This window comes from Musca domestica, unplaced genomic scaffold (assembly GCF_030504385.1).
Source record: "Musca domestica strain aabys unplaced genomic scaffold, Musca_domestica.polishedcontigs.V.1.1 72, whole genome shotgun sequence".
NCBI lineage: Eukaryota > Metazoa > Arthropoda > Insecta > Diptera > Muscidae > Musca > Musca domestica.
In genome coordinates this window covers 3,240,751-3,264,696 of record NW_026712388.1, presented here as the reverse complement: position 1 = coordinate 3,264,696, position 23,946 = coordinate 3,240,751, and the positions used below count along the sequence as shown (strand labels likewise).

At 37.9% G+C, this 23,946-nt stretch overlaps 1 protein-coding gene across 1 annotated transcript in view; it reads right to left on the bottom strand.

Annotated features, from left to right (window-relative positions):
* LOC101887980 (serine/threonine-protein kinase grp) overlaps nucleotides 1-23,946 on the bottom strand; it is a 99,302-nt gene that overhangs the window by 59,947 nt on the left and 15,409 nt on the right. Inside the window, exon 2 of the mRNA XM_059130320.1 lies at nucleotides 8,873-8,895. The gene's annotated coding sequence lies outside the window, so the exon portion shown is untranslated. The remainder of the gene's footprint in view (nucleotides 1-8,872; nucleotides 8,896-23,946) is intronic.

The following is a 23,946-nucleotide window of genomic DNA, read 5'->3' as shown; positions in this document are numbered from 1 at the left end:
TGAGGTGGAGATTTGGGGGTGATTTTGGAAATGCGTCCTATATTTGTGCGAAAAAATACTAAATGCTACTAAATTGGGTATTGGTGAAGGAATAAAGGAGCGGGAATCCTGAAATTTTGTTTAGATATCACTTTTAGTGTCTGTGGTTAAGATATTGAAGTGGTTTTGGAAATATGTCCTATAGTTGTACGAAAAATACTAAATGGTACTAAATTTGGTACAATTTGGTATTGGGTGAAATTATAGTGCTAAAAATTTGAAATTTGGTATTAGGATCACTGTTCATGTGTAGCCTGGACATATGGAGGTGGTTTCGGAAATGTGTACTAGAGTTGTACTAAAAGTACTATATTTGGTATTGGGTGAAGGGATAGAGCTTGAATCCTGAAATTTGATATAGATGTCACTGTTGGTGTCTGTGGTTAAGATATGGAGGTGGTTTTGGAAATGTGTCCCATATTTGTACAAAAAGTATTAAATGGTACAATTTGGTATTAGGTGAAACGATAGTGCTTGAAATGTGAAATTTGGTATTAGAATCACTATTAATGTGTAGCCTGGACATATACAGGTGGTTTCGGAAATGTGTGCTAGAATTGTACGAAAAGTACTATATTTCGTATTGAATGAAGGGATATGACTGAAATCCTGAAACTTTATATTGAAATCTCAATTGGTATCTGGGATTGAGATATGGAGGTGGTTTTAGAAATGTGTACCATATTTGTACGAAAGTACTAAGTGGTACTAAATTATTAAACTAAGTTGGGTGAAGGAATAAAGCTGGAATCCCGAATTTTGATATTGAGGTCTCTGTTGGTATCAGGAATTGAGACATAGAGGTGGATTTGGATATGTGTACTATAATTGTACGAAAAGTAGTAAGTGGTACTAAATTTGGTATTGGGTGAAGGGATAGAGATAAAATATAAAAATTTAATATTGAGGTCTCTGTTGGTATCAGGAATTGAGACATAGAGGTGGTTTTGGATGTGTACTATAATTGTACGAAAAGTACTAAGTGGTACTAAATTTGGTATTGGGTGAAGGGATAGAGCTTAAATTTAATATTGAGGTCTCTTGGTATCTGGAATTGAAATATGGAGTTGGTTCTTAAAATGTGTACTATAAGTGTAAGAAAAGTACTAAATAGTACTAAATTTGTTATTAGGTGAAAAGATAAAGCTAAAATCCGGTATTTTGATTTGAAATTTAAATGTTGATGTTTGTGGTTGAGAGAACGATCTGGTATTGGATATTTGTACTATAATTGCTTGCAAAGTACTAAATAGTACTAAATATGGTGTTGCGTGAAGGAATAGAACTGAAATTCTGAAATTTGATATTGAGATCTCTGTTGGAATCGGGCGGTGGTTTGGAATAAATCTGGAATCCCGAAATTTTATATTGAGGTTTCCGATCTGTATTTGTACAAAAAGTATTAAATGGTACTATATTTGGTATTGGGAGAAGGGATAGGGCTGGAATCAAATTTATTATTAAGGTCTCTGTTGATACCTGGAATTGAAATATGGAGGTGGTTTTGAGAAATGTGTACAATAATAGTACGAATAGTACCAAATGGTACTGGTACACGATATCATATAGCCCTATATAACGGTTATATAAGGTATATAGCCCCGCGATTTTCCGTAATTTTATGTTTGTAGCCAAATTTGTTCAAATGAAATTGTCTTAAAATCCACACAAGGAGTTTATTCTGAGTACTTTACCCCCTGGTGTATTGTCTATATAGGTCCACGATATCGTATATCCCCCATATAACTGTACCTGCCTATATTCGGTATTTTGATGATTTTAGCTACATTTTTCGAAGCACTTTACCCTCTGGAAGAGAATTTTCCATGTAGGTGAAGGTCTTCGTATAGACCCCATACAAGGGTGCCCCCCTCCAATATTCGGTATTTTGATGAGTTTAGGTGTATTATTCACCGGAATTGTTTCAAATTTCATATTTGAAGTTTGTTGTGGGTACTACAGCCTATGAGAAAAAAATTGTCCATGTAGTACCAGATGAGTTTAGGTGTATTATTCACCGGAATTGTTTCAAATTTCATATTTGAAGTTTGTTGTGGGTACTACATTCTGTGAGAAAAAAATCGTCCACGTAGTACCAGGTCTTCCTATAGACCCCATATATCAGTACCTTCCTATATTCGGTATTTTCACGATTTTAAGTACAATTCACCGAAATTGTTTGAAATGTCATATTTGAAGTTCCTAATAGGTACTACAGCCTGTGGCAGAAAATTGTCTATACAGGTCTTCGTGTAGACCCCATATATAGATACCTCCCGATATTCGGCATTTTGATGGCTTTAGGGACATTATACTCCGGAGTTGTTTTAAATTTCGTATTTAGAGATCGTCATGGGAACAAAAAATTGTTTAGGCAGGTCGACGTTCTCGTATATCCCCCGATATACCTATATTTGGTATTTTGAGGTTTTTAGGTACAATATTCACCGAAATTGTTTGAAATGTCGTATTTGAAATTCCTAATAGGTATTACAGCCTGTGATATGTTCATGTAGGTCCAGGGCTTCGTATAGACCCCATATATAATTATTTTGACGATTTTAACTACATTATACACAGGATTTCAAGATTCGTATTTGAATACTGTAATGGCCTATGCAAAAGTTGTCCATGCAGGTCTTCGTATAGACCCCAATATGACGGCTATATTCGGCATTTTTAAGATATTAACAGAATTTTTAACGCATTTTATAATAATTTCCAAATTCCTTACAAACGATGGAGGGTATTGAAAGTTCCTTCCGGCCGAACTTACTGCTTTTTTACTTGTAATTTTTGTGGTGTGCATAACACTACCTAATACCTGACAATCCCTCATACCAGAGAGAAAAAATCATAAATCATATCTTAAAGCTGATTTTCTTCTATGGAAATTTCCACCTCCACACTCCAGCATGGCATTCCAACGTGAGATCAAAGATCAAGTCTAGGTGTTGCTATTTTTTTTCCTTCCTCTCTCGCTCTTACACTTCAAGCTTTCTTTTCCCAAAGATATTTAAATTTTAACGTCTTTTTGTGAGCATCAAGAAAATCCCAGTTTACCTCCTGTCCCTTCTTTGTTGCTATGCAGCCCCGTTAATGCACTCCATCCGTCAGTCAGTCAGTTGGTGCATGACTCGTCGACTCTTCGCGTACAGCAGCAGCGGCAGCAACTTTGACAATGGCATTAAGAAATAGCAAACGAAGAATGTGGCACAATAAAATATAAACTCAAGGAAGTCAAGTTGTGGCAGTGGCAACCGCCATGGATTCAACTCTTTTCACGTACGCACTCAGCGATGCAGGAAGGCAGGCAGGCACACAACTCGTCAGATCTTTGGTAAGCAGCATCACCAACTTAATGCTTGGCGGCAAACCAAAAAACAAAAAAAAAAAGATGAAATGGATTTCATTTTTGTGTGTTTGTGGCAGCAGGATAGCAACAAGCTAAGCAGAAAGACAAACCAAAGGTGATGGTAAAAGGAGGCATAAATAAATGTTGGCGGTTTAATGCCAAAACGTGTGGCAGCTAACAGAGATGGTTGGGTGCAAAAGAAGGACGTTTTGTCGATTCTTTTTTTCTGTATGTAAAAAACATCGAGGATGCAATACCAAGTCTGCCTTTAGACTTTTCTGAAAAGAAGGCCACACGATCGTCTCTGAGAAGGTTCTTCTGGTCTTCTCTGAGAAGAGGACTTGGTTTTCTATAGGAAGACCTTCTGGTCTCCCATGGGAAGACCTTCTGGTTTCCTATAGGAAGAACTTCTGGTCTCTATAGGAAGACCTTCTGGTCTCTATAGGAAGACCTTCTGGTCTCTATAGGAAGACCTTCTGGCTTCCTATAGGAAGACCTTCCGGTCTTCTACAGGAAGACCTTCCGGTCTTCTACAGGAAGACCTTCCGGTCTTCTACAGGAAGACCTTCCGGTCTTCTACAGGAAGACCTTCCGGTCTTCTACAGGAAGACCTTCCGGTCTTCTACAGGAAGACCTTCTGGTCTTCTACAGGAAGACCTTCTGGTCTTCTATAGGAAGACCTTCTGGTCTTCTATAGGAAGACCTTCTGGTCTTCTATAAGAAGACCTTTTGGTCTTCTATAGGAAGAACTTCTGGTCTTCTATATGAAGACCTTCTGGTCTTCTATACGAAGAACTTCTGGTCTTCTATATGAAGACCTTCTGGTCTTCTATACGAAGACCTTCTGGTCTTCTATACAAAGACCTTCTGGTCTTCTATACAAAGATCTTCTGGTCCTCTATATGGTCTTATGGTCTTCTATAGGAAGACCTTATGGTCTTCTATAGGAAGATCTTCTGGTCCTCTATAGGAAGACCTTCTGGTCTTCTATAGGAAGAACTTCTGGTCTTCTATAGGAAGAACTTCTGGTCTTCTATAGGAAGACCTTCTGGTCTTCTATAGGAAGAGCTTCTGGTCTTCTATAGGAAGACCTTCTGGTCTTCTATAGGAAGACCTTCTGGTCTTCTATAGGAAGACCTTCTGGTCTTCTATAGGAAGACCTTCTGGTCTTCTATAGGAGGACCTTCTGGTCTTCTATAGGAGGGCCTTCTGGTCTTCTATAGGAAGACCTTCTGGTCTTCTATAGGAAGACTTTCTGGTCTTCTATGAGGAGACCTTCTGGCCTTCTATAGGAAGACCTTCTGGTCTTCTATAGGAAGACTTTCTGGTCTTCTATAGAAAGGCCTTCTGGTCTTCTATAGGAAGGCCTTCTGATCTTCTATAGGAAGGCCTTCTGGTCTTCTATAGGAAGACCTTCTGGTCTTCTATAGGAAGACCTTCTGGTCTTCTATAGGAGGACCTTCTGGTCTTCTATAGGAAGACTTTCTGGTCTTCTATAGAAAGACCTTCTGGTCTTCTATAGGAAGACCTTCTCGTCTTCTATAGGAAGACCTTCTCGTCTTCTATAGGAAGACCTTCTAGTCTTCTTAAGAAAGACCGTTTGGTCTTCTATGAGAAGACCCTCTGGTCTTCTATATGAGAAGACCTTCTGGTCTTCGCTGAGAAGAATACCTTCTGGTCTTCTATGAGAAGACCTTCTGGTCTGCTATGAGGAGACCTTCTGGTCTTCTATGAGGAGACCTTCTGGTCTTCTATGAGAAGACTTTTGGTCTTCGAATGAGAAGGCTTCTGGTCTTCCCATAGGAAAACCTCCTGGCCTTTTATAGGAAGACCTTCTGGTCTTCTATAGGAAGACTTTCTGGTCTTCTATAGAAAGGCCTTCTGGTCTTCTATAGGAAGGCCTTCTGATCTTCTATAGGAAGGCCTTCTGGTCCTCTATAGGAAGACCTTCTGGTCTTCTATAGGAAGACCTTATGGTCTTCTATAGGAAGATCTTCTGGTCCTCTATAGGAAGACCTTCTGGTCTTCTATAGGAAGAACTTCTGGTCTTCTATAGGAAGAACTTCTGGTCTTCTATAGGAAGACCTTCTGGTCTTCTATAGGAAGAGCTTCTGGTCTTCTATAGGAAGACCTTCTGGTCTTCTATAGGAAGACCTTCTGGTCTTCTATAGGAAGACCTTCTGGTCTTCTATAGGAAGACCTTCTGGTCTTCTATAGGAAGACCTTCTGGTCTTCTATAGGAAGACCTTCTGGTCTTCTATAGGAAGACCTTCTGGTCTTCTATAGGAAGAACTTCTGGTCTTCTATAGGAAGAACTTCTGGTCTTCTATAGGAAGGCCTTCTGGTCTTCTATAGGAAGACTTTCTGGTCTTCTATGAGGAGACCTTCTGGTCTTCTATAGGAAGACCTTCTCGTCTTCTATAGGAAGACCTTCTCGTCTTCTATAGGAAGACCTTCTAGTCTTCTTAAGAAAGACCGTTTGGTCTTCTATGAGAAGACCCTCTGGTCTTCTATATGAGAAGACCTTCTGGTCTTCGCTGAGAAGAATACCTTCTGGTCTTCTATGAGAAGACCTTCTGGTCTGCTATGAGGAGACCTTCTGGTCTTCTATGAGGAGACCTTCTGGTCTTCTATGAGAAGACTTTTTGGTCTTCGAATGAGAAGGCTTCTGGTCTTCCCATAGGAAAACCTCCTGGCCTTTTATAGGAAGACCTTCTGGTCTTCTATAGGAAGACTTTCTGGTCTTCTATAGAAAGGCCTTCTGGTCTTCTATAGGAAGGCCTTCTGATCTTCTATAGGAAGGCCTTCTGGTCTTCTATAGGAAGACCTTATGGTCTTCTATAGGAAGATCTTCTGGTCCTCTATAGGAAGACCTTCTGGTCTTCTATAGGAAGACCTTATGGTCTTCTATAGGAAGATCTTCTGGTCCTCTATAGGAAGACCTTCTGGTCTTCTATAGGAAGAACTTCTGGTCTTCTATAGGAAGAACTTCTGGTCTTCTATAGGAAGACCTTCTGGTCTTCTATAGGAAGAGCTTCTGGTCTTCTATAGGAAGACCTTCTGGTCTTCTATAGGAAGACCTTCTGGTCTTCTATAGGAAGACCTTCTGGTCTTCTATAGGAAGACCTTCTGGTCTTCTATAGGAGGACCTTCTGGTCTTCTATAGGAGGGCCTTCTGGTCTTCTATAGGAAGACCTTCTGGTCTTCTATAGGAAGACTTTCTGGTCTTCTATGAGGAGACCTTCTGGCCTTCTATAGGAAGACCTTCTGGTCTTCTATAGGAAGACTTTCTGGTCTTCTATAGAAAGGCCTTCTGGTCTTCTATAGGAAGGCCTTCTGATCTTCTATAGGAAGGCCTTCTGGTCTTCTATAGGAAGACCTTCTGGTCTTCTATAGGAAGACCTTCTGGTCTTCTATAGGAGGACCTTCTGGTCTTCTATAGGAAGACTTTCTGGTCTTCTATAGAAAGACCTTCTGGTCTTCTATAGGAAGACCTTCTCGTCTTCTATAGGAAGATCTTCTGGTCCTCTATAGGAAGACTTTCTGGTCTTCTATGAGGAGACCTTCTGGTCTTCTATGAGAAGACCTTCTGGTCTTCTATGAGAAGACCTTCTGGTATTCTATATGAGAAGACCTTCTGGTCTTCTATATGAGAAGACCTTCTGGTCTTCTATAGGAAGTCATTATGGTCTTCGATACAAAGACCCTCTGGTCTTCGATACGAAGACCTTCTGGTCTTCTATAGGAAGACCTTTTGGTCTTCTATAGGAAGACCTTCTGGTCTTCTATAGGAAGACCTTCTGGTCTTCTATTGGAAAACCTTCTGGTCTTCTATAAGAAGACCTTCTGGTCTTCTATAAGAAGACCTTCTGGTCTTCTATAGGAAGACCTTCTGGTCTTCTATATGAAGACCTTCTGGTCTTCGCTGAGAAGAATACCTTCTGGTCTTCTATGAGAAGACCTTCTGGTCTGCTATGAGGAGACCTTCTGGTCTTCTATGAGGAGACCTTCTGGTCTTCTATGAGAAGACTTTTTGGTCTTCGAATGAGAAGGCTTCTGGTCTTCCCATAGGAAAACCTCCTGGCCTTTTATAGGAAGACCTTTCGGTCTTATATAGGAAGACATTCCGGTCCTCTATAGGAAGACCTTTCGGTCTTCTATAGAAAGACCATCTGGTCTTCCCAGAAAAGAAAACCTTTTGGTCTTCAATGTTAAGAAAATAGTAAAAATCCCCATACAGCACATCTCTGCTAACAATTCCAACACCAACAATGATTCTCATTGCCTACCTTAACAGCCAACCGAGTAGCCAGCCACCCAAACATATGACAGACAACGAGTGGTTGGTTAAGTTTAGGAAACGCGCAGTGCAGCACCGCAATTTAAAAGGAACCCCAAATAAATGTCGCCGACTCCATTGGCGGCTTGTGCACCATTAGCCGTGCTGCAGTGGCCGCAGCCACAGCATCGCTGTGTTAACTCGTTATGAAAGGGTATAAGGAGTCTGACAAGCTGTTAAACCAGCCATTCAGGTTTCGGGGGTTTTGTCTTTTTTCTCTCCTTCCTTTCCTCTGTCGTTTTGCAATTCCTTGGACTTTAGTTTTATGTGGTGCGGTGCAGTGTGATTACTGCTGCACCAACAACGTGCAAGAGATTATATAAAAAAGCAAGGTAAGGAAAATATTTGCACATTTTGCCGGTTAAAAAAAGAAACGACCAACAAGAACAACCAAAAAAATATGAAAGGAAATTCATTTAATGTCGTTACATTTTTTAGGCATTAAACATTTTTGGAGATTTTTTTTTTTTGCTACAGCTCAGCATAAAATTTTTAATAAATGTGTGTTGATTACTCTATTTTCGAAATTAATGAAGCATTGATCACTTGTTCAAGAAGAAGTGAGTATGTAGGACCTACCCTGCATAAGCAACCATAATAAAGGTAGCTTTAAGAAGCTACAATCTTTAAAATTATATGAAATGTGAAGGTGAATATCCTTTTTTTTAATTCTGGATTTTTTTCCTCAAAATGCTCCTTCATTAAATATATTATCGTACTTTATATACTTTAATCTTTGATTTTTGCACAGGGCATACTTTTAGGCGCTACATGAAGAAATAAGTACAACGCCAGTTGATTTAATAAAAAGCGAGGCAGAATAATCGGAAGGAAATTTTCAATAAAGAAATCTGAGCTTCTGACTCTATATCTAAGTTATTACTAAATTGATATGCCATTTGGCGCAGAAAGATTTTTTTTTTTGGGCAAAATAACCAAACGTTAAATGTTCAGATTAACTGGAAATGGAACGTATAGTGATTTAAGTATTGAATGCATTTAAGCAGTCATAGTTCACCTTTTGGGGTTCTAATAACTTTTCCATTTTTTTCTACTTTATAAACACAATTTTTTGACAATTTGTTGACAATTTTTTTAATTGAATAAATTTCATTTTTGAATCCATATAAAATACATACCGTACAATGACTTTCTGTTATATCTGAAAATAAATAATAAAGAAATCTTATTAGTCAATTATTTGGAATAAAATATATTTCGAATTAAAATTAATATTGGTTCGAGTTAGACCAATATATCAGATACCAAGACTTTCCTGTACTCCTCTACATCTTCCATTCATCCACAAACTTGCCTCATCATTTTAAATAAAATTCTCTTCGAGCTTAAAGGATGAAAGTGTTTTTATACCCTCAGCCATACTGCTAGAGGGGGTATATATCGTTTGATACGGCCAAAACGTGCCTCGTCGAAATAACGCTTTAGAAACCTAAGATCTCTTTGGACCGAGTCCGTATCAGGACATTTGGAGTCGATTAAGAGATGTCCGTCCGTCCGTCCGTCTGTCTATCTTGCTGGTGCGTACGAAAACTCTCGAAGAGAGTATCCGATTTGGTCCAAATTTGGTACATCTTAATATTTCTGTCAAACTTGGATGGAGTTCGGAGATGGGCAATATCGGTCCTCTCCTTCTGGTACCAAACACACAAAAGATCGAAATTTTCAAAAAAAAAAAGCAAGTAAAATAATATCAGTCGGTTTTGCCGACAGAGTTATGATTATTCAAACTGTTGACCCATGAAAGCAGTTGGACAATATTTACCAATCTGACCTAAGACTGATATAAATATTACAACATGCCAGATTTGGACTATATCGACTACTTCCTATACTTTACCTGAGATATGTGTACATTTTTGGAAAATGTGTGAGGTAGCAGCATTCCATTTTCATACTTCATCTAATACAGATAAAAAATATTTGAAGGAAATCGAACATTTATATTCAATATTATACGAAATCATACATTTCGATAAATTACATATTCATATCAGACATCTCGTTGAGAGAAATATTTAGATGTAGCTAGTTGCAAAGAATCGCTGATTTTTTGGCAAGTTATGACAAATAAACGAATTGAAAATTGTGACCCTTTGTGAGTGGGGTACCAGAAGCTGTTCGCAGATACATATCATGTTCAAAACAGATTTTGTATTAGCAAAAATGTTTATATATGTGAAATTTGAAGAGAGAGAGAGAGAGAGTTGGAGACTTATTTCGCTTTCTTGGAGCATTTTGTTTTCCAAAATCTTGAACCCTATGTGGGGGAGGTAACAAAAAAATGGTCCGATCTCCAACATCTTTATAACAGATGTTGTGTTGATAGATATATTGAGATGTACTAAATTTGAATGGAGTCGTCAGATGTAAATTTCGGCTTTTATGAGCTTCACGCATACTCAAAATTCTGACCGTTTTTGGGAGAGGTATCAGGTAGACCGATATATCCCATCTTCAGACCAGACCTTGGTTTAATAAAAATATTGTGATGTGTGTAATTTTAAGAGAACCGGCAGTTTATTTCGAATTTTCTGATAGTTTTGGTTATTCAAAACTTTGACCCTTTGTGGGGGAGGTACCAGAAGGAATGGTCCGACCATCTTTAAAAAATATCTTGTGTTGATGGAAATATTGAGATGTACCATGTCTGAATGGAATAGAATGATGGTTTCGAGTTTTATGATCTTTATGAATATTCAAAAATTTGATCCTTTGTGGGAGAGGTATCAGAAGGAGTGGACCGATATAGTCCAGCTTCACACCAGACCTTGGGTTATTATAAATATTGTGACATGTGTAAATTGTAAATATAAAAGTTATAATTAGTCAAAAATTTCGACCCTTTGTGGAGGAGCTAGGACCGATATTGTCTTCTTCGCAACAGACCTAGCACTGATAAAAATATTTAGATTCGCAAGGTTGGAGCAAAATCGAATAATCCTTTCTCTTTTTGTGCAGTAAATTATTTTCTTTGAAAACGTTGACATTTTGTGGGGGAGGTACGAGAAGGAGTGGGCCGTATTGCCCATCTCCGAACTCGATCTCAATAAAATTACGATGTACCAAGTTTGGACGAAATTGAATACTCCCTTCGAGAGTTATCGTGCGCACCAGCCAGACAGACAGACACGGACTGACATCGCTAGATCAACTTTAAATGTCCTGAATTGGTTTTTTCCCAAGAGACCTAGGGTCTAAAACCGTTATTTCGATGAGGCACGTTTTGGCCGTATCAAATGATATATACCAACTCTAGTCCCATGACCGAGGGTATAATTAAAAACTTTGTATTAGACAAAGAGAAATTTGAAATTAGAGTCAATAAATGTACATTTTTTTTTTTTTTTTTTTTTGAAAATTCGAACACACAGTTCTAAAATCGTACTAAATTTCTAAAATGGTACCATTTGGTTATGTGAAGAATATAGCTAAAAACATAAAATTTGGTATGAGAGAATCAAGTTTGCAAAATGAATTTGATATATGGACCTAGTTTTGGAAATGTGTAATAAGTGTGCGAACTGCAGTAAATGGTATTACATTTGGAACAGTTTTTGATTTATGGTGAACTGATAGATTAGATCGCTGTTCATGTGTGGCCTGGACATATGTAGGTGGTTTCGGAAATGTATACTATGATTGTATGAAAAGTACTGGATCGTACTAAATATTGGATTAAGACTGAAATTGATATTTAGATTGCTGATAGATACCGTGTTTGAGATTTGGCGGTGGTTTGGAAATGCGTCCTATATTTGTAGGAAAAATACTAAATTGTACTAAATTTTGGTATTGGCTGAAGCGATAGGTATGGAATCCTCAAAATTTGATTTTCACATCTGTGTTGATATGTGGAATGGGGATATGAAGTTGGCTTAGAAAATGTGTAATATATTCGTTCGAAAAGTACTAAATTTGGACTAAATTTGGTATTGGGTGATATTGCGGTCTCTGTTGGTATTTGGTATTAAGATATGGAGGTGGTTTTCCAAATACGTAATATATTTGTTCGGAAAGTACAAAATAGTAAAGGAAGGAAAAAATTAAATAATATATAAAACCTTAAACGTTAGCAAATTTATTACAATGTATGAAGTTTTTATTAAAAAAAATTGTCAAACTGAACAACTTGTGGATTTTGAGTACTAAAAACGCCTAACATAAAATGTTGCAATGAAGCTTTAATTTTAAGGTGGACTTTTCGCTGACGAAGCAGCGGGCCCTTGTGAATGTTTTGTAAAGCGATTGATGTTTTGATGTTTTCGACGCTTGCAACTCTTTGAGAGTCAAAAACCTTAACATTTACACACACACGATCCCGAGAATCCAAAAAATCGATTTTCAATACTGACAAAAAAAATTGGAATTGACAACTTTTTGAAGAAAATATCCCTCTTCTTTTTTAGGGAGGTACAGGAATGAGTGGACCATTGCTGACAATTTTCTAAGGATTATGAAAATATTACAATGTGCCGTATTTTAACCATATCGGGTACTCCTTTGGGACTTTTGTGGGGATGTCCCATAAAACGTGGACCAAAAGCCAACATGTCCAAGTGATTACAAGATCTCAGCGACACAGAATCAAGAGACAGAGATTCGGTATAAGAGATCGGTATAAGAGAAAGTGAGTGTAGAATTATTATTTCAGTGTGTTACAAATTCTAAATCAGAATTTCACAAAATCTTGAAAAATGATACCTCGATAATCCCCCTAAATTTCAAAACCCTACCTTCACCCTTCTGGAAAATTGTCTATCTTTTCCTTACATTTATTCCTCTATGCTCAACCCTAACCTTTCATATACTATATGAAATAGAGTTTCAAATCTATGTCTAAACATTTGGAGTTTTTTTTTATATTTTCGTCGACATATATTTATTAATTCTGATGAAATACTGATCCTCCAATATCTGTTCAGTTGATAAGCAATTCTTTTAATATATTTGCAAATAATATTCGATACTTGTCCCTCGAAAAATGGCAACGAATTTGAGGTTATAAATACACACATACACACAAAGCTTCATACAAGCCAAGGGAGCACAGGTACACAACATAATGTCTACTGGAAATTTTGTCAATACATAAAAAAGTTGATTGACTATATGGAAAAGAAACAAGAGACCAAAAAATTAAACGAAATTTTTCAAAAAAAAAGTGAAACAACAAATCAAGTTGGGCTTACATTTGATCAACCATTTTCTGTTCTGAAAACTTTTGGCTGGAAAATCCGTTAACTTAACGAAGAATTAGTTTTCACGGCAATAACGTTCGTTCGGCTGGATGTTATATTCATTATTTCATAAATCCATGGATGATGCTAGTCAGTCAAGTAACAACATCTTTCCAAAAATTGTAAATCCATAATTGTTTCGAACACTTTTTTCTCCAATAAAAAATTCCAAAAGAGTTTAGCGATTTTAATTTAATTTCATTAAAAAATTGCATTTCCATTTTGTTCTCTAGCAAATTCAAAACTGGAATGAGCGCCATTTGATGATGACGACAATGTCCGCCAAAGAAGTAATTAATCAAAAATTATACACACGCACGCACACACTCCTTCAAATGCTACGCGATTTAAATGTTACTTCTTTAAAGGGGAACACCCAAAAAACTGGATGCTTGGCTCGCCGCTTAGCTGGGATGCTTGGCAATTTTGAGTGGTCACCACAAAATGCCAAGACGAAAAAAAAAATATCCAGCCAGACGATGGTATCTATAACAGAACCGGGCTGACGAAGAATTAAAAGTTCCAAAGTTTTAATGGTGGTTGTTATTTCTTTTAAATATTTTTTTCGTATGATTTTTTTTTCTCAACAATTCACATGTGTTGATTTTTTTATTTTATTGTTTTAAATTTGATTTATTTCATTTAAAATTTTTTGTTTCCAATTTCTTTTTTCTTTTTTTCGTTTGCAAATTTTAGTCTGATTTCCTTTGATGCTGAAAGCTAAAATTAAACTGCAAAACCGCCACTTTAACGAACGCCAAATAACCCGAAAGCCAGCCAGCCATCCAGCCCGGTTTTTTTTCGTTTGTCTGACCAAAGAGCGCAGAGAGAGAGAGCCAAAAATTAACCAACAACAATTTTAAGACAGCAAAAAAAACAAGAAACCGAGAAACTCCAACAAGAACACCAACAAATATGCAGCAGCAATATCCAAGTTTTTAAGTTCATACATTTCCTTTCCTGATTCGGCTCTTCTCCTTCGTCTTTATCTCTGTGGCATGTGTACATACGGTTATACTTTGTCTCCTTTGTTGAGAAATACTCTTTCTTTTGGTTTGGTTTGGCCATGTGAAAGAGTTTACCGGTATATTCTTGCTCCCTCTCTCTTTCATTTAATTACAAGGAGAGCACTCAATATACTTTGTGGTGGAGAGGAATTTCGCTCACATGTTGAAGCGCACTTTTGGGGGGAAATTATTTAGAAAAACAGTGTTTCAAAGGATATATATTATTAAATATCAATGTAAAAAATATGAGCGATTAAAAACTTAATTTCTACAAGAACAAGTTAAAGAGAACCAGTTGGATTTACCAACAGATGTATGCCATCAGCCAATGTTCGACGATTTAAATATATTTTGACTTCTGTTATGATTATTAAAGTTATTGACCCTATATGGAGTAGGTTCCGAAGCAATGGACCAATATTGTCCATTTCGTATTGGACCTAAATAAATATGATACAAATATTGCGAAGTGCTAGGTTTGGGCTATATTGGCCACTTCCTTCACTTTATATCAGACATGTAATAATTTTTAGAAAATGTTTAAATGTGCCTGATGTACCAGATATAGTCGACCGAATTTTCATACTTCATCTAATACAGAAAATATAATGGTATGGGTAAATTTACGAGAAAATCGAAATTCCACATTCATCCCAGGTTTCTGGTTGAGAAGAGTCTTTAGATATACCAAGGAAGGATGGCTGACTTGTTTCGCATGTTATGACAAATAAATGAATTGGAAATTGTGACCCTTTGTGGGTGAGTTATCAGGCGGGATTCGCAGATATATATAATCTTCTCAACAGATCTAGTGTTAGCAGAAATCCGTGGATGTGTGAAATTTGAAGAGAGTTGGGTGCTTCTTTCGCTTTCTTTGAGCGTTGTGTTTTTTTTTAAATCTTGGACCCTATGTAGGGGAGGTACCAGAAGAAATGGTCCGATCTCTGCCATATTTATAACTGATCTTTTGTTAATGGAAATATTGAGATTTGCCAAGTCTGGATGGAATTGGATGTTAATTTCGCGTTTTATAAGTTTCATGGATGTGTACAATTTTAGCAGAGGTTGATGCTTATTTCGGATTTTATAACCGTTTTGGTTTTTCAAAACCTTGACCATTTGTGGGGGGATGTACCAGAAGAAATGGTCCGATCTCCATCTTTTTTATAACAGATCTTGTGTTGATGGAAATAATGAGATGTGTCAAGTCTGAATGAATCAGTTGTTAATTTCGCGTTTTATGAGCTTCATGGATATTGAGAATTTTGAGCCTTTGTGGGGGAAGTACCAGAAGGATCCCATTTTCACAGCAGATGTTGTGTTAGTAAAAATAATGGCATGTGTGAAATTTGTAGAAATCCGGATGCTAATTTCGAATTTTATGATCGTTTTGATTAATCCAAATTTTCGACCCTTTGTGGGGGAGGTACCAGAAGAAATAGTCCGATCTCTACCATCTTTACAACAGATAATGTGTTGATAGAAATATTGAGATGTACCAAGTCTGAATGGAATCGGATATTAAAATCGTGTTTTATGAGCTTCATGGATATTCAAAATTTTAACCCTCTGTTTTGGAGGTACCAGAAGAAATGGACCGATATATCGCATCTTCATACCAGACATTAGGTTAATAAAAATATTGTGACGTGGATTTGGATTAGGAATATTTATTTATTATTTATTATTATTATTTTTTTTTTGAAAATTTCGACGTTTTGTGTCCGTAGGCCGTATCAAATGGTATATATCCTCTAGCCATACGGCTGAGGATATAACAAAGACCTTAATATTAAATTTCGGTATTTCAGCTCTATACCTTCGACCAATACCAAATTTAGTACTATTTAGTACTTTCATGCAGTTATAGTACACATTTCCGAAACCACTTCCAGATATCAATTCCAGATATCAACGGAGACCTAAATATCAAAGTTGGGAAATTCAGTCCTATCCCTTCACCTAATGCCAAATTTAGTACCATTTAGTACTTTTCGATCAAATATGGTACAAATATCCGAAATCACCTCCAAATCTCAACATGAGATACTAGCAGTGACATCTATATCTGATGTCAGGATTTCAGCTATTTCAGTTCTATCCCTTCACCCATTAACAAATTTAGTACCATTAAGTACTTGTCGAGCTACTTTAGTGCACAGTTCCAAAACAACCGCCAAAACTCAACTTTAGACACCAACAGAGATACAAATATAAAATTTGAGGATTCCCGCCATATCCCTTCGTCAAACACCAAAAGTTAGTACCATTTAGTACTTTTCTTACAAATATAGGACAAATTTCCAAACCACCGCCAAATCTCAAACACAGTTACCATTAGTTATCTAAATATCAAATTTGAAAATTCCAGCCCCATCGCTTTTTCAAATACTAAATTTAGCACCATTTAGAACTTTTCGTACAATTATAGTACGCATTTTCGAAACCACTTAGACATTTCCAGACTACACAAGAACAGCGACCCTAAATATTGAAATTCAGATTTCAAGCACTGTCTGTTCACCCAATACCCAAATCACCCAAATTGAACCCAATATATAGAACTATTTAGTACTTTTCGTGCACTTGTAGTACACATTTCCAAAACGAACTCTTTATCACAAACCTATCACCAACAGGGACACCAATACAAATTTTCAGTTTCATCCGCTCAAACTAAACCAAACTGATCCAATTTAGTACAATTTAGGGCAGTTCGCACACTTTAAATATCAAACTTATTTTCCAACCTTGATTCTCAAACCAAATTCGTCTGAACGTTGATTGTCTGTCAATTAATTCAACCTCTGATTTAATACACTTGTTTAGGAAATAAGGTGGGCCACTTTTGCTATTCTCTATTGTGAATATGTTATCAATCAAATAAATCACGATAAAATACTTCACCACCATCAAAAATGTAAATGTAAACATGATATAAGTGATTAATGTACCATGGCTTAAAAATGTCCATCCCTGCACACAACATTATTAATATGCCCATCGTATTCATGTTTTCAGTTCTTGCGCAATGTCACTTTGTCATTTGCCAACTCTCTCAGCAACAATGTAAAGAGAAATTACCTACGACAACATGCACTGAGATAGAAAGAGTGACATTGTCAATGTTCTCCCAAGTTCTTCCTGGGGCTCCAATATTTCTTTGGTTACTCAAACGAAAAAAAAAATGAGAAAGTCGGCGCAACAAGAAATCGTTGCTTGCTGAAATACCGGCCGACAAAATGGACTTGCGGACACGCAAGAACGACAAAAGAAAGAAAGAAATAAAATATACAAAGGAGCAACACCTCATATATCAGTAGTATGATGCCACTGTTGCCGGATTTGGGGAGACAGCGACAATAGAGGAGAATTTGGTGCTGCGCAAGGAAGACCAGCAACAGCATCTCATATTCAGCTACACACACACACCACATCCCTTCCTTAGGTATACACGTAGGTGCCAAAGACAAGGACAAGGCGACAAGGAAAAGAAAATGGCATAAGGGAACAATGTAATAGGTGAATAAAGTGCCAAAGATAGGTGCATAAATGTACACAACTTTTTATCAAGTTTTATTTGTTGTTGTTGCTAAAAAAATTTATGTCGCTTTCAAAGTTGTTAAGTTTGTTGCCTACACTCGTCGCATCGTTGGCTTTATCTGAAGCGCTTGGGTTTCGCTCTTGATGGTCATTATTTGGTTTTATTTGTTTAGTTTTTTCTTTTGGTTTGTTTTATAGTCATCTTGTTGTACTCCGTATTCTTAAATCACTTTCAGGCAGATATCCTCCAAAGATGTGTTTTAATTTGAAGATTTTTTTTTGGTTGCACAGTGGGGTAAGGGGCTATATGGTAAGGAATTTATGTTTGATTTTACAATTATAGCCGCAAATGTAAAACAAGTCCTTCTCCAAACCACAGACACCAACAGTAAGGTCTTCAATAGAAGAGCTTGAGGTCTTCGCTAGAAGAGCTTGAGGTATTCGCTAGAAGAGCTTGAGGTCTTCGCTAGAAGAGATTGAGGTCTTCGCTAGAAGAGATTGAGGTCTTCGATAGAAGAGATTGAGGTCTTCGCTAGAAGAGATTGAGGTCTTCGATAGAAGAGCTTGAGGTCTTCAATAGAAGAGCTAGAGGTCTTCAATAGAAGAGCTAGAGGTCTTCAATAGAAGACCATGAGGTCTTCAATAGAAGAGCTTGAGGTCTTCAATAGAAGAGCTTGAGGTCTTCAATAGAAGAGCTTGAGGTCTTCAATAGAAGAGCTTGAGAAATGGTACAATTTTTAGAACTTTTCGTAAGTTTTAAGTTCGAACTTCCAAAAAAAACCTTTGGCACATTTATCCAACAATCTATAAGTGATTCTCTTTGCAAATGTCAGATTTCTAGATCATTCCGCCTAATACGTGATTTTAATTATACCCTCAGTCATATGGCTAGAGAAAATATATATCATTTGATACGGCAAAAGGGGCCTCATTGAAATAACGGTTTTAGACCCCAAGTCTCTTTAGACCAAATCCATTTCAGGAAATATCAGGTGAGAAAATGGAAAATATCGGCCAAGTCCATCAAGTACCTCCCCCACAAAGTGTCAAAATGTTGAATAATTATAAGTCTTATAAAATGGATGTAGAAGACATGGTACATCTCAATATTTTCATCAACACAATATCTGTTTTAAATATGGAAGAGATCGGACCATTTCTTCTGGTACCTCCCACACAAATGATCAAAGTTTTGAATAACCAAAGGAATTTTTAATTTTATCTCATTCCATAAAAAATGCAGCCACTGTGCCCCGTGAATCTATTTTTATCAGAGTCTGTCTTTTGCCTCCTTAATGAATGTACATAGAAATAAGCACATGCCTACCTACCTACCTACAAACATTTCTAAAGAAGGACAGAAGACACACGACATATCCCCAATAACGAGCGACAACGCCAACAAGAACAACAACAACAGCAAAAGCTATTACAACAACATGGATCCACGTAAGATTTACTTTTCTCTGCTGCTTTTCTTTCACAACTTGAATTTCGATTTTGATTTGTACTTTTTATCCCCCGTTCCATGCGTGTTTTTTTTTTTTGCTTTTTTTTCTTCAATCCTCCATCGTGAGTTATTCCTTCTTTGGTGCGTTCGTTTTAATGTTGATGACGATGATGGGTTTAGCAGCAGCAGCATTTTGTCGCTTGAGTTGCGCGGCAATATGTGTTAAATAAGTGCGCGCGCCATTTTTTCGTTGCTCCTTCGTTTGGTTCGTTTTTTTTGTCATAACTTCTACTTTCCAGATCTGTTGCTAGAGAAGAATAAAAGTTGTGGCTGTTGTTGTAAAGATGCTGTTGCTTTTTCAATTTGAAATTCGTTGGAGTTTCTTCGTTTCGTGGCTGTTGCTCTTTGAATTTGTCTTTTGCTGCCTCCTCCTCTCCTTTTGATGTGGTTGTTGTTAGTTGTGTAATATCTTGGTTGCCCTTCGTTGTATTGAGTAGGGGTTAACAACTGCCACCTTTCGTGCTCTCTTTTTGTTTCCCACCAACAGAATGTCTCTTAAGACGAGCATTCAAAACTTAAAGAATGCAACAACAAATCATCAAATGCGAATTGGACAACAATTAAAATCGACTTCAAAAGAGGGGAGGGGAAAGTTTAGGGGAAGACACCTAGATTTTGGTAGATTGCTATTAAAATTAAATGTCAGGGTTGAGAGTCATATCCGAGGTAGGCGGAAAGAGGATTATTGGAAGAGAATATGAAAATGAGGTTTAAATAACAGACCTTGAGGTCTTAACAAAAGACCTTGCGGTTTTCAAAAGAAGACCTGGAAGTCTTCACTAGAAGACCTAGAAGTCCTAGAAGACCTAGAAGTCCTAGAAGACCTAGAAGTCCTAGAGGTCTTCTTCACTAGAAGACCTAGAAGTCTTTTTCACTAGAAGATCTGGAGGTTCTCACTAGAAGACCTAGAGGTTCTCACTAGAAAAGCTTGAGGTTCTCACTAGAAGACCTAGAGGTTCTCACTAGAAGAGCTTTAGGTCTTCACTAGAAGAGCTTTAGGTCTTCATTAGAAGAGCTTTAGGTCTTCATTAGAAGAGCTTTAGGTCTTCACTAGAAGAGCTTTAGGTCTTCACTAGAAGAGCTTTAGGTCTTCACTAGAAGAGCTTTAGGTCTTCACTAAAAGAGCTTTAGGTCTTCACTAGAAGAGCTTTAGGTCTTCACTAGAACACCTTGAGGTCTTCTTCACTAGAAGACCTAGAGGTTTTCATTAGAAGACCTAGAGGCCGTCTTCACAAGAAGACCTAGAGGTCTTCACTAGAAGACCTAGAGGTCTTCACTAGAAGACCTAGAGGTCTTCACTAGAAGACCAAGAGATCTTCACTAGAAGACCTAGAGATCTTCACTAGAAGACCTAGAGATCTTCACTAGAAGACCTAGAGGTCTTCACTAGAAGACCTAGAGGTCTTCACTAGAAGACCTAGAGGTCTTCACTGAAGACCTGGAGGTCTTCACTAGAAGACCTGGAGGTCTTCACTAGATGACCTGGAGGTCTTCACTAGAAGACCTGGAGGTCTTCACTAGAAGAAAAACGCTCAAACTTCTAAACCCGAAATCCGTCAGAAGACCAGGGGTTGTGCCATCCACCAATTTACTTATTTCCCCTTCCTGAAATTCTTATCTCCCCCAATACGCCTCGTTCTTATGTTTGCTTTTCCTTGCTGCGTACCAAAGAAGATTTAACTTAATTTTATTCAGTTTTTTGTCGCTTAGCAACCAAAGCTCGGCAACGTGACACAAAGAACGCGTACTAAAAAAATAATGAATGAATTGGATTTGAGTAAAAAGCGAAGCACAAAACACACAAAATAAGGAAAAAAGTGCAAAAAACACACACAAGCCATGGAATGCCAGCACAGAGAATGAAAGGTGGTGGCACAAAACCGGCAAAACCTCAGCAGGAAAAAAAGAAACGAATGGACGACGTAGAACACCACCACATATCTCAAAAAAAATGAAAAAAAAAAAACTCATAACAAGTATTTTAGTTTTTTTTTCATTCCATTCCTTTTTTCGGATGGATGGACGCATGGATACGTTGCCGATGGAAGAACGAACATGTTGGTATGGATGTTGTTGGTGTCTTAGCTCCAAACTTGATGGCTGGCACTCCAGTAAAGGTTAAGTCCACAGCCAATGGCCGCCTTCAAGGTGGAAGCGTGGATGGATGCTGTAGAGATTCGTTTGTGTTCTTCGTTTTAGTTTTTCTTTTTTTTTGTAAATTCTTTTTCAACATTTCATTGTCAAAGAGGATTGTCGTCATCATCACATAGTCATTATCGGAAGGCAAGGGGTTTTTTGTTTTTTGCTTTCAGGGTAGACAAGTTGTGTAGGACGACAGTCTGCCTTTGTAAAATAATATGGCCCGGGTAATGACTGAAAAATTCCTTCCATAAAAATCTGAATCTGTAGAGGCTCCCTGCTACCATAAGTTTAAGTGAATACATCAAACTCTTCTAGTTCTAGGGTCTTCTGTGAAAACCTCTAGGTCTTCTAGTGAAGACCTCTGGGTCTTCTGTGAAAACCTCTAGGTCTTCTAGTGATGACCTCAAAGGTCTTCTAATGAAGTCCTCGAAGGTCTTATGGTCAAGACCTCACAGTTTTCATGTGAAGACCTCAAGGGTCTTCTAGTGAAGACCGCAAAGGTCTTCTAGTGAAGACTCCATCGTCTTCTAGTGAAGACCTCATGGTGAAGACCTCATGGTCTTGTATTGAAGACCTCATGGTCTTGTATTGAAGACCTCATGGTCTTCTATTGAAGACCTCATGGTCTTGTATTGAAGACCTCATGGTCTTCTATTGAAGACCTCATGGTCTTCTATTGAAGACCTCATGGTCTTCTATTGAAGACCTCATGGTCTTCTATTGAAGACCTCATGGTCTTCTATTGAAGACCTCATGGTCTCTTAGTGAAGACATCAAAGGACTTCCAGTGAAACCCTCAAAAAAAAACTTCAAGGTATTCTAGTGAAGAAGTCCTCAAGGTCTTCTAGTGAAGAAGTCCTCAAGGTCTTCTAGTGAAGAAGTCCTCAAGGTCTTCTAGTGAAGAAGTCCTCAAGGTCTTCTAGTGAAGAAGTCCTCAAGGTCTTCTAGTGAAGAAGTCCTCAAGGTCTTCTAGTGAAGAAGACCTCAAGGTCTCCTAGTGAAGAAGACCTCAAGGTCTTCTAGTGAAGAAGACCTCAAGGTCTTCTAGTAAAGAAGACCTCAAGGTCTTCTAGTGAAGAAGACCTCAAGGTCTTCTAGTGAAGAAGACCTCAAGGTCTTCTAGTGAAGAAGACCTCAAGGTATTCTAGTGAAGAAGACCTCAAGGTCTTCTAGTGAAGAAGTCCTCAAGGTCTTCTAGTGAAGAAGTCCTCAAGGTCTTCTAGTGAAGAAGTCCTCAAGGTCTTCTAGTGAAGAAGTCCTCAAGGTCTTCTAGTGAAGAAGTCCTCAAGGTCTTCTAGTGAAGAAGTCCTCAAGGTCTTCTAGTGAAGAAGACCTCAAGCTCTTCTAGTGAAGAAGACCTCAAGCTCTTCTAGTGAAGAAGACCTCAAGCCCTTCTAGTGAATAAAACCTCAAGCTCTTCTAGTGAAGACCTCAAGCTCTTCTAGTGAAGAAAACCTCAAGCTCTTCTAGTGAAGACCTCAAGCTCTTCTAGTGAAGACCTCAAGCTCTTCTAGTGAAGACCTCAAGCTCTTCTAGTGAAAACCTCAAGCTCTTCTAGTGAAGACCTCAAGCTCTTCTAGTGAAGACCTCAAGCTCTTCTAGTGAAGACCTCAAGCTCTTCTAGTGAAGACCTCAAGCTCTTCTAGTGAAGACCTCAAGCTCTTCTAGTGAAGACCTCAAGCTCTTCTAGTGAAGACCTCAAGCTCTTCTAGTGAAGACCTCAGGCTCTTCGATTGAAGACCTCAAGCTCTTCTATTGAAGACCTCAAGCTCTTCAAGGTCTTCTATTGACGACCTCAAGCTCTTCAAGGTCTTCTAGTGAAGACCTCAGGGGCTTCTAGCGAAGTCCGCAGGAGTTTCTATTGAAGTCCTAAAGGTCTTCTATTGAAGTCCTCAGGGGCTTCTATTGGAGTCCTCATGGTCTTCTATTGAAGTCCTCAGGGGCTTCTATTGGAGTCCTCATGGTCTTCTATTGAAGTCCTCAGAGGCTTCGAGTAAAGTCCTCAAGGTCTTCTAGTGAAGAAGACCTCAAGATCTAGTGATGACATCAAGATCTTCTAGTGATGACCTCAAGGTCTTCTGGTGATGACCTCAAGGTCTTCTGGTGTAGACCTCATGATCTTCTAGAAAAGACCCTAGGGGCTTCTAAAGAAGACCTCATGGTCTTCTAGTGAAGACCAAATGGCTACATGGCTTTCCAGTGAAGACATCATCGTGACGACCTCATGGTTTTCTAGTGAAGACTTCATGTTAAAGGCTTCATGGTTTACAAGAGAAGACCTCTTGATCTACTGTTGAAGACCACTGGTTTTCTTTTATAACCCAGTGTATTTTAAAGAACAACCACAAACGCTCTCTTGATATATCACACCAACAAAACCCAGACACTATCATTTTCCCCCTCTGAAATAATGGTGACAACAAACAATTTTTATAAAGAGAATCTTGTTACAAACGACGAAAAGAGAAAATGGAAAAGGAAAGAGAAACAGCCAATGTCAGCTCTCATTGTTCTTAACTTTCACCAAATTACAATAAACCGGTGTCAATTACAACTTCTCTCTCCCCCTCTTTTTTCCATTTTCTGCCTATCTCTCTTGAAGTTTTAAATCTCTTTGCCAAACAATCAGACTGAACCTTATGGGGAGATTTATTAATTGTTGCTTCTTTTTTCAATTTCAGCCGAGGAGTACCCTATCGCTCTTTGCAAAATAAAAGTTCAACCCCTAAAATTCGTCACCCAACAATTGGAGA